The following is a 13,855-nucleotide window of genomic DNA, read 5'->3' on the forward strand; positions in this document are numbered from 1 at the left end:
GAGAGAGAGTGATGGGGAGTAGAAAAGAGAAATATACAGATATGAAGGAAGGCCATCGAGACAATGAAGGAAGTAAGGAAATAAATACATACAAAATATGAGAAGAAAGAGGAAAGTAAAATAAACACAGATGAAATAATAGAAAAATATTCCCTCCCTAAAATTAACTTCAGACCAATTCCGAAGCATTGCTTTTGAGAAATCATTGAAATAAGCAAAACAAGATTTCTTCTAAATAGAAGAGAGGCTGCATAACTGTTAATGTGGAATCCGTAAGTGAAATAAGATATATTTGTCTTTTGTTTTAGACTGGAGATCGAGCAGCGTCCATTATCTTTATTGGCGTTCTAATTTGGAGAAGATCATTAATAATTACATTTATATCAAACAACTGAAAGTTAATGCTTAAAGAAAACATTTGTGTGAGCTTGTAATTCCAAAGAATGAATATAGTTCTGCGGTTGAAGTATTAGGGAAAGAGTAATTTCTGAGATATCTGGAAGGTGAAGAAGGAAAGACATGTACGTAAAAAAAAAAAATTGGTTTCAGGTTGTGTGCAACAAGCTAGTTCAGTGGAGCATTGGCCATTGTAGTTATGATAAAAGTTACAGATTGAGAAGACATCTTGGCTAAGTGCCTTAATGTAATGTACAATCAATCCTATAACATTGTTTTCTAAAGCTTAAACGAGGAGGGGAGTGCAGCACCCACAGCCCTTTTATTTTTCAACTCTCCTAATATTGTTGAGTAGAGGGGAGGAAGTTATCCTCAAATAGGAGATATGACCCGAATGCTAGCAAACAGCATGAACTCGGCTAAAGGTATCCGAAAACCAAATGGTGGTATTAAACCAGGCAACAGATTGAGTTTACAACCTACAAAAGAGTCGGAACAAATATCACAATGCATCTCATCCAATGTTCTAACAATTCAGCCAGTCCTATCCTCACCATACTCACACCAGGGATATCACTTTATTTTATCGACTCTGAAAGAGTTAAAAGCAGAAGCTAGATTTTGAACACAGAACTCAGAGAGCCGGTATAACGTAGATCCTCGTGGCCCACACTCTAATGACGCCGCCAATTCGTCTTATTTTTGGTGCAGTCTGTGCTGTCAGTATGTGTAATAACAGTTCTGTGTCAGATATGGGACCAGTACTCGAATGTGCATCGTACATAACATGTGTTGAGGGCCAGAAACCGATCAGAGCTGAAGTATTTTTGAACCTTATATAGAAGACAGATTTTTGGAACGATTCAATTTTAGTTATTATAGCTTGGAAAGAGATCTTGGCATATATTTGGCATGAGTACAGTATTATTGATATCGTGTGAGATAACATAGACGAAGAAGTAACAGAAAAAGCTAGGATACAGAATTGAGGAATAGAGAATAGTTCACATCATATATTATGTACCGGCTTCAGATTTCTACATGTTTTACTCGGCATTTCAAATATCGCACCCAAGAACTCAACACGCCAACAAACAGACACATCATCTCTTTCGCTCTCGCTTATTTAAGCCTTTAAACTGGAATATCAAAAGTGATTAAATATTTCTTATGTAACATTTCAATATCTTTCTAATTGCTGTTTTTATATCTAATGTTTCATATGCTTTGCAGTCGCCTTCAATAACACAAGGATTTTTGTTTTATTTACTGCTTTAAGAAATCAACAGCTCCGTTGAAGAGAAAGCTCAATGAATAGTGGAAACCGAAGAGTTGCCTCTCATACAAAGGAATAAATATAATCGCCCTGGATTCTGGGAAAAATTCACACAATTTTTATTATTAATAATAATAGTTGTTAGCGTCTCTGTTTTCTTGTTTGCAGAAACCAATACCAGCGAGTTGCTATTATTAGGATAAATAGAAGCAGGATCTTTAGCATGCCGGATAAATGCTTAGCGGCATTTTGTCCATCTCTGCGTTCTAATTTCAAATTCCGCTGAGGTCTACTTTACCTTTTATCATTTCGAGACCGATAAAACAAACACCAGTTGAACAGTGGTATCGATGTATACGGCTTAACCCACCCCCAGCCCGCCCCTCGATATTGTTAACCTTATGCCAAAATTTGAAATCAATATTTAGATAGATCTCATATTGATTTAAAATTATGACACAAGGTTAGCAATTTGGTGGGAAGAGGTAAGTCGATTACATCGACTCCACTGTTGAACTGGTGCTTATTTTACCAACCCAGAAGGATGAAAGACAAGGTCAACCTCGACGGAATTTGAACTCACAGAATTTCGGACAAAATACTTCTAAGCGTTTTACCCGGTGTGCTAACGGTTCGGCCAACTCGGCATCTTTTATATATATATTTTTGACAGTATTCCGTTTGAGTATATTGCATGTTTAATGTACATCTGTACAAAGATTTATAAAGATCTAAAGCATATATATATACGTTTAAATATTTGTTGTGCAAGAATTTTTATGTGAAGTCGTGTATTGAAACAGATATTGTTATATTTCGGAATGGTCATATTGCCAGTTTAGCCAATAAAAACACACGCACTATATATTTGGTGTTATTTTGCTTCAGTGTTATTTATTTTTTACATTAATCTTAATCTTATTTCGGCCAGAGTTCTTTCGTCAAACTACTATGACCGCATCAGTGGTCCTTTGTTTTCTTCTTTCTTATTTGTGTCTCTCCTTACTAACCGTCAGCCATTTTGTATTTCTATTGTATGTCTTCATTTGCGCATGCTTAATCTCTATGTGCGTCTATGTTTATTTAGTGTGTGTATGTGGGGAGATGCCTGTAATATTTGTATCTTCTGTTTATATATGTTCATGTAATTTGAATTTGAATAAGAATAAACAAAAACAACAAAAAACAAAATATATGTATGTATTATGTATGTATGAATATGTGTGTGTGTGTGTGTGTTCTATTTTTTCTATTTTCTCTCTCTGTTTATTTCTGTGTTCCTTTCTGTCGAAGAGCGTAGGTTCGAAACTTTCTCACTTCCCGAGCGTTAAACTAATATCTCTGTTGTTTACATACCCGCCTTTTGTTTCTTTTTTTGCAAAGTCTCACTATATATATATATATATATATATATATATATATATATATACACGGGGGTGGCCAAAAGTCACCTGACAGTAAATCAAAACCATTCAATTCCAAGATTTATTTATGTTTAACAACTGAATGAATTTAATAAAAGCATCTAAATACGAAACATCATGAAAATTGTTCAAACTAAAGTCCTTCTTGAGTAACACATTTTTCCATTCGAGTCAATATAGAATAACAGATAGTATTTATGGAATTTTGATTTACTGTCGGGTGTCTTTTGGCTAAACCTGTGTATATATATATATATATATATATATATATATATATATATATATATATATATATATATATTATATATATATATATAATAAAATATTAGGGAATAAATCCAAACTTACAGGGAAAAATCAGATTTAGGATTAAATCCAATTTTATAGTAAAATTATGTTATATTAAATTAGAGACAAAACTACTATTAGGCAAATCATACAATGAAAAACTTAAGCCAATACATAAGATTAATTAATTTATATTATTTAAATATATATCAAATTATTAAAAAAGATAATTAATATAACACTACGATCGTTTCATGGCTGTCCAATTCGTAAAAATTCGAGTTACAGTCATTCTTCAGGTGGTTTAAATATCTAAAATATAATAAATATTTTTAAGATATAAATAATATATATAATATAATAATTTTACTTATAATAAACTCTATTATCAAATATGATTATATCCAAATCGACTATAATGTTAAATATTAATTTTAATTTATAAGGTAGGAAACCCATAATCTAATATCAATATTAGTCTATATCTAATTACATACATATTTAAAATGACTAATATATAAAAATCATCAATGAAAATATATATATAAATATTATAATCAAGATCTAAAATAATCTCTATAAATAATTGTATATAATAAAAACCTAATAAATTTAATTTTTCATATTTAAAGATGAAATAGCTAATTTCAAAATACAAATAACTAACTTAAACGAACTTTCAGAAATCTTATGTAAAATACTTTTAGAAATAATCAATTCTTAGTAATATATATCGAATAAATACTATAAGTACTATAATATAATTATGAATGGGAATAATTATCGAATATAAATTTAAAGAAATAACTAAGTTATGCTATTAAATTAGACATGGCCTAGACCATCTTTAGTCGAAACATATCTAAGTTTTATCAAGTTTATCTAATTTATTATAAATTTAAAACTACAATGAATACTATTAAAACATGTATATACAAAGCCTAACTTAATACACCTAGTATGCTTGCTATCAAATAATAAATCTATCACTAAGAAGTATTTTACGAATAAACTTAAATTAATATCTAATATATAGAAATTACGATAATTAGACCATTACATAAACAACGATATTTACATAAGGAGAATATTATTACTACAAAGGCTTATACAATATCAAAATTTACAATTTGAAGATCTTAAATAAATGCACACTTAACTTGGCGAGGTTTAATCAATGAACTAAAATTTTGAATAAAAAATCGTCTTTTACAGCGTTTATAAGAATTCTCGTGGAATTACGTTATTAGCAAAAAGAAAAGAATAAATTGTTGAAGAATTCATTACGCGTGAGGAACCTACGTTTATTAAAGATTATGAATGGAAAATTATTTGTTTATCATTGTAAAAAGAATGAATTCACAAGTAAAGAATAAAATCTCTCTATACTATAATATATATTAATAAAATAACTATGATAAATGAAACTTAATACAAAATAAATTAAATGATTTAAATGATTAAAAACCACTAATTATTAAATATATTCTAAAAATCTTATAAGATTAATAAATATATAAAAATTAATTTATATAGTAACCCCTCTACATACTATAAATTCTTTCCCATGCCCTTATAATTATAAGCTAAAATTAGTGATCATAACAAAATCTTTAAATACTTATCAAAATTTGTAGTATAACTATACATACGTATACATAAATATATAAGAAAATATACATATATATACATATATATATACATATATATATACATATATATACATACATATACATATACATACACATATACACATACATACACACATACATTCATATACATATATACACACACATATGCACACTCATACATGTACATACATACAATACTCAATATATACACTTACACCTATATACACTTACAATATATACCTATATACACTTACAATATATACACACCCACCACATACACATACATAAATACATACATAACACACACAATCAACATATACATAATACACATCCACACATACATATTATATAAATAAATAGATATATAAATGTCTATAGTCATACTACAATACAAAATAAGTTAAATCTACTAATCTATACTTCTATATTAAATAAAATGAATATAAATAAACAACTAAATAAAACTATTTCAAATATAAAGAGATTACATACAAATAGATTAATATAACAAAATTATAATTTAACGAAGTTATAATAGAAAATAACAAAATATATAAAATAAATAAAATTGTAACTTACCAGACTCTATATTCAATAAACCATTAAATATTTATTAAAAATATATTTAGTAATAAAATATTTAGTAATAAAATGAACCATATATAATCTAACTATAATTAAAAACAGAACCTAAATAACTAAAATAAACTAATATAATAAGTACTACAAATCACCTGGTATATTTATAATACTATTACATAAAACAACACATAGGGAGCTAATTAAGGCTAAGAAATAATCATTATTTATCAAGAAATTTATTATATAAGTAAAGTAACTTGTGTCTGCATTTTATTTTGCGCTCATCACAGATATTCAGTAAATTATCATGCTTATAAAATTAAATTTCCTTAAACTCATTAGAACATAAATAACAAAAATTCGCTCCTATACTATATGATTTAGTTTTACTAATTATTTCCCAAGATAAATTATAATTAATATTTTGGGATTTAAGTCTCCAAATGTTCTTGCTAAGTGCAGTGGAGTTAATTAAGTTTTTATTTTTAAATGAATTCATATGTTGTGTGATTCTTAATTTTATTTTAGAGGAAGTGGACCCTATATATATCGCATTTGAGTTATCATTATTATTATTATTATTCTTATCATGTAATGTAACTATACATTTATACACTACATCGTTAATATCACATTTATTATTTAATTTACATTTAGTTTTATCTCTACATGTACAGTTGATTAGTGTCTTGTCTTTATTATTGGTATTATTATATAATTTATTTTTATAAAAATTATTCAGTTTAAATTTGTTAAAAGAAATAATGCTCCCTACACTATTAGTGGTGGAATAACCTACTCCAAAATTATTACTAGAGAAAATGTTTTTATATTTACGATTATCTCGAATAAATAGTTCAATAATATCTAAAATCTCTTTAATAATGTTCGTTTTAACTTGAGCACCATAAGGAACTATAACCAAATTTTATTCTTATTTTCCTTCTTATTATTAAAACTGTCATTATTATTGTTATTATTATATTTCTTTATCATATTAATATTATTATTATCAGATTTATATTTATAATTAACATTTAAAGAATTATTAAAGTTATTAATTTTATTTTAATTTTTATTCTTATTTTTATTTATATTATTTTTATTTTTATAATTTCTAATATTATTACCACTATTACTAACAAAATTATTATAATTATTATTAATATTTTTATCTCTAATATTATTAGTTATATCTTTATCTTTATTTAAAAAAAAATTTGATATTACTACTATAACCTGCCTCTCTAAGGGCCTCATTGTAATAAGGAGCATGTTTATTAAAAATCTCTAAATCATAAGAAAGTAATGATATACGTTTACTTATATTATTAATCAACGATTTTTTAATTGATGGTGGGTGATTACTATTAACATTTATATATCTAAGGTTCTCATTAAGTTTATGATATGGTTGTGTTTTTACCTGTAATTAGATTAAAATTAACATCTAAATAATTAACATTAAAATTTCCATTATATATAGTGATACTTAAACCATATCTTTTAAAGAAACTATAAAGTTTTTTCTTATATACTTCTAGGTTCCTATAAGTGCATTCTTAGTAATTAGTAGAAGGTCATCCCTATATAAACCACCCTCTATTTTTAAATTTTCTAATTGGAGTTCAGATAAAAGATAAATACCTACGAAATCCGTAGCTTGTGCAGAATCAGGTGCTCTCATAGGTATATCAAAAAAAATCCCTAGTATCTTTCCTGGCCCATAATTTATTTTTATATTTAATAAACGATTTCCTAGCCATTTTAATTACATTAACTTCTTCAAATGTCATTCCCACTTTATTCATTGCAAAAATAAGGGCCTTATTAAACACAATTTCATTAATAGAAGAATAGTAATTATCTATATCTATTTGAATAAATTTATATCGATTTTTATCTTTAATATTATTAAACCAATTCAAAGTATTATCATTACTAAACCATAATTTTAAGTAATTAAGTTTATTTAATTTCTTAATATATTTATCTAAAATAAGTTTACTTAATTTACCAAGGTTAGATTTACATGGAAAAATTAAACTTTAGGGTCTGAATAAAAATTATCTTTATGGTCTTTCAGAGTAATTCTAGGGTGCATAGGTACATAAGGTTCAGTTTTATTATCCAATTCATAGTTTATCATTACTAATTTAGTGGCCTTATTAATATTATAAAGTTTACTATCTGGAACAATTTTATATTTTTTATTATTTCTTTCTCTAAAAGGTTATCATATAATTACATCCAATTTATAGATTCCTAGTTTTATCAGATTGTACAATAATACCATCCATATTTCTCATTTTTTAAATTCTAATTGCTAAATTTCTTAAATATTCATTATTTCTGTTTGGGTATTTATAAATTTAATGTTTTTCACCACCTTCCAAATATTATCTTCTAGTATTTGTAATTCTCTATTAAATGGGGGTTCCTTTTTGGATTTAAAATTAGAGGTAAATTATCATTCATACTATCATTAAATTAGATATATTATAGTTATAATAGTAGCTTTCCATTTAATTCTAGAAACAAATCCTTAATATTATTAATAAGTTTCAAAATAAATTCCTTTCTAGAAGGTCTGGAATATCCTTCAATGATGAATTCCAAAATAGCGGTTCTATCTTACCTGTAAATTCCATAATTTACGAAGTTGAGATATTACACTCAATATCGCGTAATTTATCAATATATTAATTAATAATAATATAGGAAATAAATCCAAACTTACAGAGAAAAATCAGATTTAGGATTAAATCCAATTTTATAGTAAAATTATATTATATTAAATTAGAGACAAAACCACTATTAAGCAAATCATACAATGAAAAACTTAAGCCAATACATAAGATTAATAAATTTATATTATTTAAATATATATTAAATTATTAAAAAAGATAATTAATATAACACTACGATCGTTTCATGGCTGTCCAATTCGTAAAAATTCGAGTTACAGTCATTCTTCAGGTGGTTTAAATATCTAAAATATAATCAATATTTTTTTTAAGATAAAATAATAATATATAATATAATAATTTTACTTATAATAAACTCTATTATCAAATATGATTATATCCAAATCGACTATAATGTTAAATATTAATTTTAATTTATAAGGTAGGAAACCCATAATCTAATATCAATATTAGTCTATATCTAATTACATAAATATTTAAAATGACTAATATATATAATTATCAATGAAAATATATATATAATATTATAATCAAGATCCAAAATAATCTCATAATAATTGTATATAAAAAAAACCTAATAAATTTAATTTTTCATATTTAAAGATGAAATAGCTAATTTCAAATACAAATAACTAACTTAAACGAACTTTCAGAAATCTTATGTAAAATACTTTTTAGAAATAATCAATTCTTTATAATAGTATCGAATAATACTATAAGTACTATAATATAATTATGAATGGGAATAATTATCGAATATAAATTTAAAGAAATAACTAAGTTATGCTATTAAATTAGACATGGCCTAGACCAATCTTTAGTCGAAACATATCTAAGTTTATCAAAAGTTTATCTAATTTAATTATAAATTTAAAACTACAATGAATACTATTAAAACATGTATATACAAAGCCTAACTTAATACACCTAGTATGCTTGCTATCAAATAACAAATCTATCACTAAGAAGTATTTTACGAATAAACTTAAATTTAATATCTAATAATATAGAAAATTACGATAATTAGATCATTACATAAACAACGATATTTACATAAGGAGAATATTATTACTACAAAGGCTTATACAATATTAAAATTTACAATTTGAAGATCTTAAATAAATACATACTTAACTTGGCGAGGTTTGTATATTATATATATATATATTGATAAAACGGTAAGATATACAAAAGAAAGAAAGAGACCTCAATATTATGTAAATAGAGGAAATTTATCTATACAATATGTTTACATTAAATAGCCAGATAACCGAAGAGATGGTGTTGTGGATTTCCACTTCGGCATCTGAAACTCAGAGTTTTATCTTGACTACCGAGTATGTACATAAAAATATTGTATATATATATATATATATATATATATATATATATATTTATGTATGTATCTCTCTCTCTCCTCTCTCTCTCTATATATATATATATATATATATATATATATTATATATATATAATTATTATTTGAAGGAAAAAATCCAAACTTACAAGGAAAAAAATTCAATTTAGAAATACTAAATCAAATTCATCATTTACATAATATATATATAAAAAATTAGAAAAAACAACCCTTTATCAATTCAAAATGAACAATTAAATTACACCATCTAGAAAATTACATATAATAGAAAAATTAAAGTTAAAATAACAATAAAAAATTAAAAGATTAAGTAAATTGGAAAACATAATAATAAAAACGTTTCTAATTTTATATATATATATATATACAGTTGCGGCCAAAATGTTCAGAACGGCATTGTTTTCGCCAGAAAAGTAGGTATAAGTTTTTATCAAAGTTGTTGTATATTCTATAATGTTCACAGACAATAAATACGATATTATTTGTTATTGTCTGAGATTTCAGTGTAATTTGAGAGGATAATACAAAAGTTATGGATGATTTAGTGATTTACTGCAAAACCATGGTTTTTACTCCATGTTTTAGTATATTTAACCGGCGAACTCTAATGTTTTGAATTTGGTTTCGTGACGGTTCGTTTACTAAACACTAGTAAGGATATCTGCAGTGTACTTTGTTAATATAATGCCACTTACTCCGTTATCAATTCGTCAGCAGATTATTAAGCTTCGAAAGAAGGGTAATTTAAGTATTGGGTCTATTGCAAAGATTGTTAACAAGTCAAAAAGTGTTGTTCACGGTATTCTTAAGGTCTTCGATGATTGTGGTTCGTGTGAAGCAACAAAGTCTACAGATATGCCAAGAAAAACGACCAAGAGAGAAGATCGTGCTATGGTAAATTTGGCTAAAAAGGACAGATTTAAAATTGCTGCTGCTGTTTCTCGAGAAATGAGCATTGTACTGAAGAAAACGTTATCTCGAAAAACTTGTCTCATCGTTTAGTTGAACATAACCTACAAGCAAGATCACCAGCAGTGAAGCCACTGATCAGCTCCAAAAATAAAAAGTGTCGTCTTATCGTTGCAACCGAACATGTGTTGTGGTCTCAAGAAAAATGGCAAACGGTGCATTTCAGTGATGAATCTAGGTTTATGTTATTTGGTTCGTTGAAAAGTAGGTGAAAAATTGTCGCCTAAATGCCTTAAGACTAGTGTTAAATTCGGTAGAGGAAGTGTCATGGTTTGGGGGATGATATCTGGAGATGGTGTGGGCTCTTTGGTGCGATTATAAGGAAAGGTAAATGCAGGAGTTTATAAACAACTTGTAAAAGATCATGTCTTGCCTGTGCTGAGAAATTCAACTAAGCGACCACCCATATTCATGCAGGACAATGCCCCATGTCACAAGGCTAAGGTGGTCATGAACTTCCTCAAGGCTGAAAAGGTTACTGTTATGGATTGGCCTGCTCAAAGCCCAGATCTCAATCCTATTGAAAATGTGTGGAATATTCTAGGAGAACGTTCGAAAGCCAGAAATCCTAAAACAACCGAGCATTATGGAATGCCCTTCAGAAGAATGGAATAAGATCACCTAGCAAGAAATTGAAAATTTAATTTCCTCATGCAGTCGAAGATGTCAAAGTGTGATTGAAGCTAAAGGGCTTCATACTAATATTAAATAATTCCAGTATTCTCTGCCATTTTTGATTATTTTGTTATTTTTTCAACCGTTCTGATCATTTTGGCCGCCATGGGTTTTGCAGTAAATCACTAAATCCATAACATTTGTATTATCCCCTCAAATTACACCAAAATCCCAGACAATAACAGTTAATATCGTATTTATTGTGTGTGAAAATTATAGAATATAAAACAACTGTAATAAAAACTTATACCTACTTTTCTGGCGAAAACAATGCCATTCTGAACATTTTGGCCGCAGCTGTAAATGTGTGAAACGAAGCTACCATACACTGTAAACTCCCTATGCATTTTAAACCATTTCCGGAAATAAAATATGCATATATGGAAGCATGTATATAAATGCATATTTATACATACACACCCAGATATATATTTCTGCCGCAATCCTATTTCATCCGTGTGTGTGTGTGTGTGTGGTGTGTGTGTGTGTGTGTGTGTGTGTGTGTGTGTGTGTGTGTGTGTGTATGCGTGTGTGCTTGCGTGTGCGTGTGTTAGATTGATGACAAATGAATTCAACTGAAAACAAATATCGAAAATTAAACGAACAAAAATCAAATAAGAAACAAACAAGCAAGCAAACAAACAGCTACAACAGCTGCGGTGTGAGTCAGGAGATGAGTGAACGTGCAGGGATTTGTGAGAGACAATTCTTACAGAAAATTGTGAAACTCTGAAAACATCACTTTCTTTCACACACACACACACACACACAAACACACAGACACACACACATACACACACACAGAGACACACACACACACACACACACACACCCAAACACACCACACAGACACACACACACACAACATTATGAAGGTTTTGTTACACACACAAACACATTCTCTTGCTCTGTGTACACTGCTTGTGAGAATATATCGTTTTAACCACTGGCATAATTAACTATGAGAAGCTATTTTGTTCGGTATTATTATTTCTGCTATGTGGTGGCTAATTGACGGGAGTGTTAGAATGTTGTATAAAGTTCCTTGCGGTATTTGATCTGACTCTTTGTGCTATGAGTTCGAATCCCACTGAAATCAACTTTACCATTCGTCATCAATAAATAAAATATCAGGGAAGACTGCGACCTGGCAGAAACGTTAGTACGCCGGGCGAAATGCTTAGCGGTATTTCGCCCATGGCTACGTTCTGAGTTCAAAATCCGCCGAGGTCTTTGCCTTTCATCCTTTCGGAGTCGATTAAATAAGTACCAGTTACGCACTGGGGTCGATATAATCGACTTAATCCGTTTGTTTGTCTTTGTTTGTCCTCTCTATGTTTAGCCCCTCGTGGGTAGTAAAGAAATAGGTATTTCGTCTGCCGCTACGTTCTGAGTTCAAATTCCGCCAAATTCGACTTTGCCTTTTACCCTTTCGGGGTCGATAAATTAGAGTAGAAAAGAATAAATAAAATATTAGTCAAGGCGGAAGTTCTATTCTCTCTTGCTTTATGTTTCTGTGTATCTGTCCCTTTCGGAATGTTCGTTGAATGAAGTACCCACAGCGCGGCCTTCAACCATTTTCCCAGCCATTCTTCTCCAAACATTCTTTCTTCTCAAGTCTTCAGGTTTCTCTATTTAGATGTTGTTCCCCCCCCCCCCACCCCGCTTTCAACTATAAATATACACAACAGAGGTGCAATTTACTCGAAGCATTGCAGAATATATATTAGAGAAAGTCTCCTTCATAAACTAAAATATATTGAGTGTACAAGAGCGGTGAATGGTAAAGAATCGCCTTGAATTCCTTACAGTCTTACATTGCGAGATCTAATCCCATAGGGTTCGACTTAGTTTGTCATCCCTTTGGGGACGATAAATCAACGACCAGTAAGTAGAGTACTGGAGGTTTCATACAGTCAACAATAATTCTTCCTTTGCAAAAATTCGTCATTGTGTCTAGTCAAAAAGAAATCTAATATTATAAACATAAAATATACATTTCCCTCGACCTCCAGAATATTGAACCGGCAGTCACAGTTCCTAGGTCGCTGTATCTATCCCTTGGTACGAAAAGAGTCGATAACGTTAATTTAAAAAAAATATTAGGTCTGAGGGTAAAACCGGATATATATATATAATATATATAATATATATATATATATATATATATATATATATTTATATATATATATTATGTGTGTGTGTGTTGTATATTATATATACATGTATTTATATATATGTAATATATATGTATGCATGTATATATATGCATCTATATACATGTAATATATATATATGCTTACGTATGTATGTATGTAATGTATGTATGTAATGTATGTATGTATGTATGGTTGTATATGTGTGTGTGTGTGTTTGTGTATGTGTGTGCGTGCATGAATATGTAAGCATGTGTTTATTTTGTATTTCCTTTCATAAATTACATTTAACAATTCAGAGCCATAACAGATGCGTGAACTGCAATCCATATATATGAATAGAATGTCACTTTCAAAATTTTAAATTCTCAATAT

This window comes from Octopus sinensis, linkage group LG20 (assembly GCF_006345805.1).
Source record: "Octopus sinensis linkage group LG20, ASM634580v1, whole genome shotgun sequence".
NCBI lineage: Eukaryota > Metazoa > Mollusca > Cephalopoda > Octopoda > Octopodidae > Octopus > Octopus sinensis.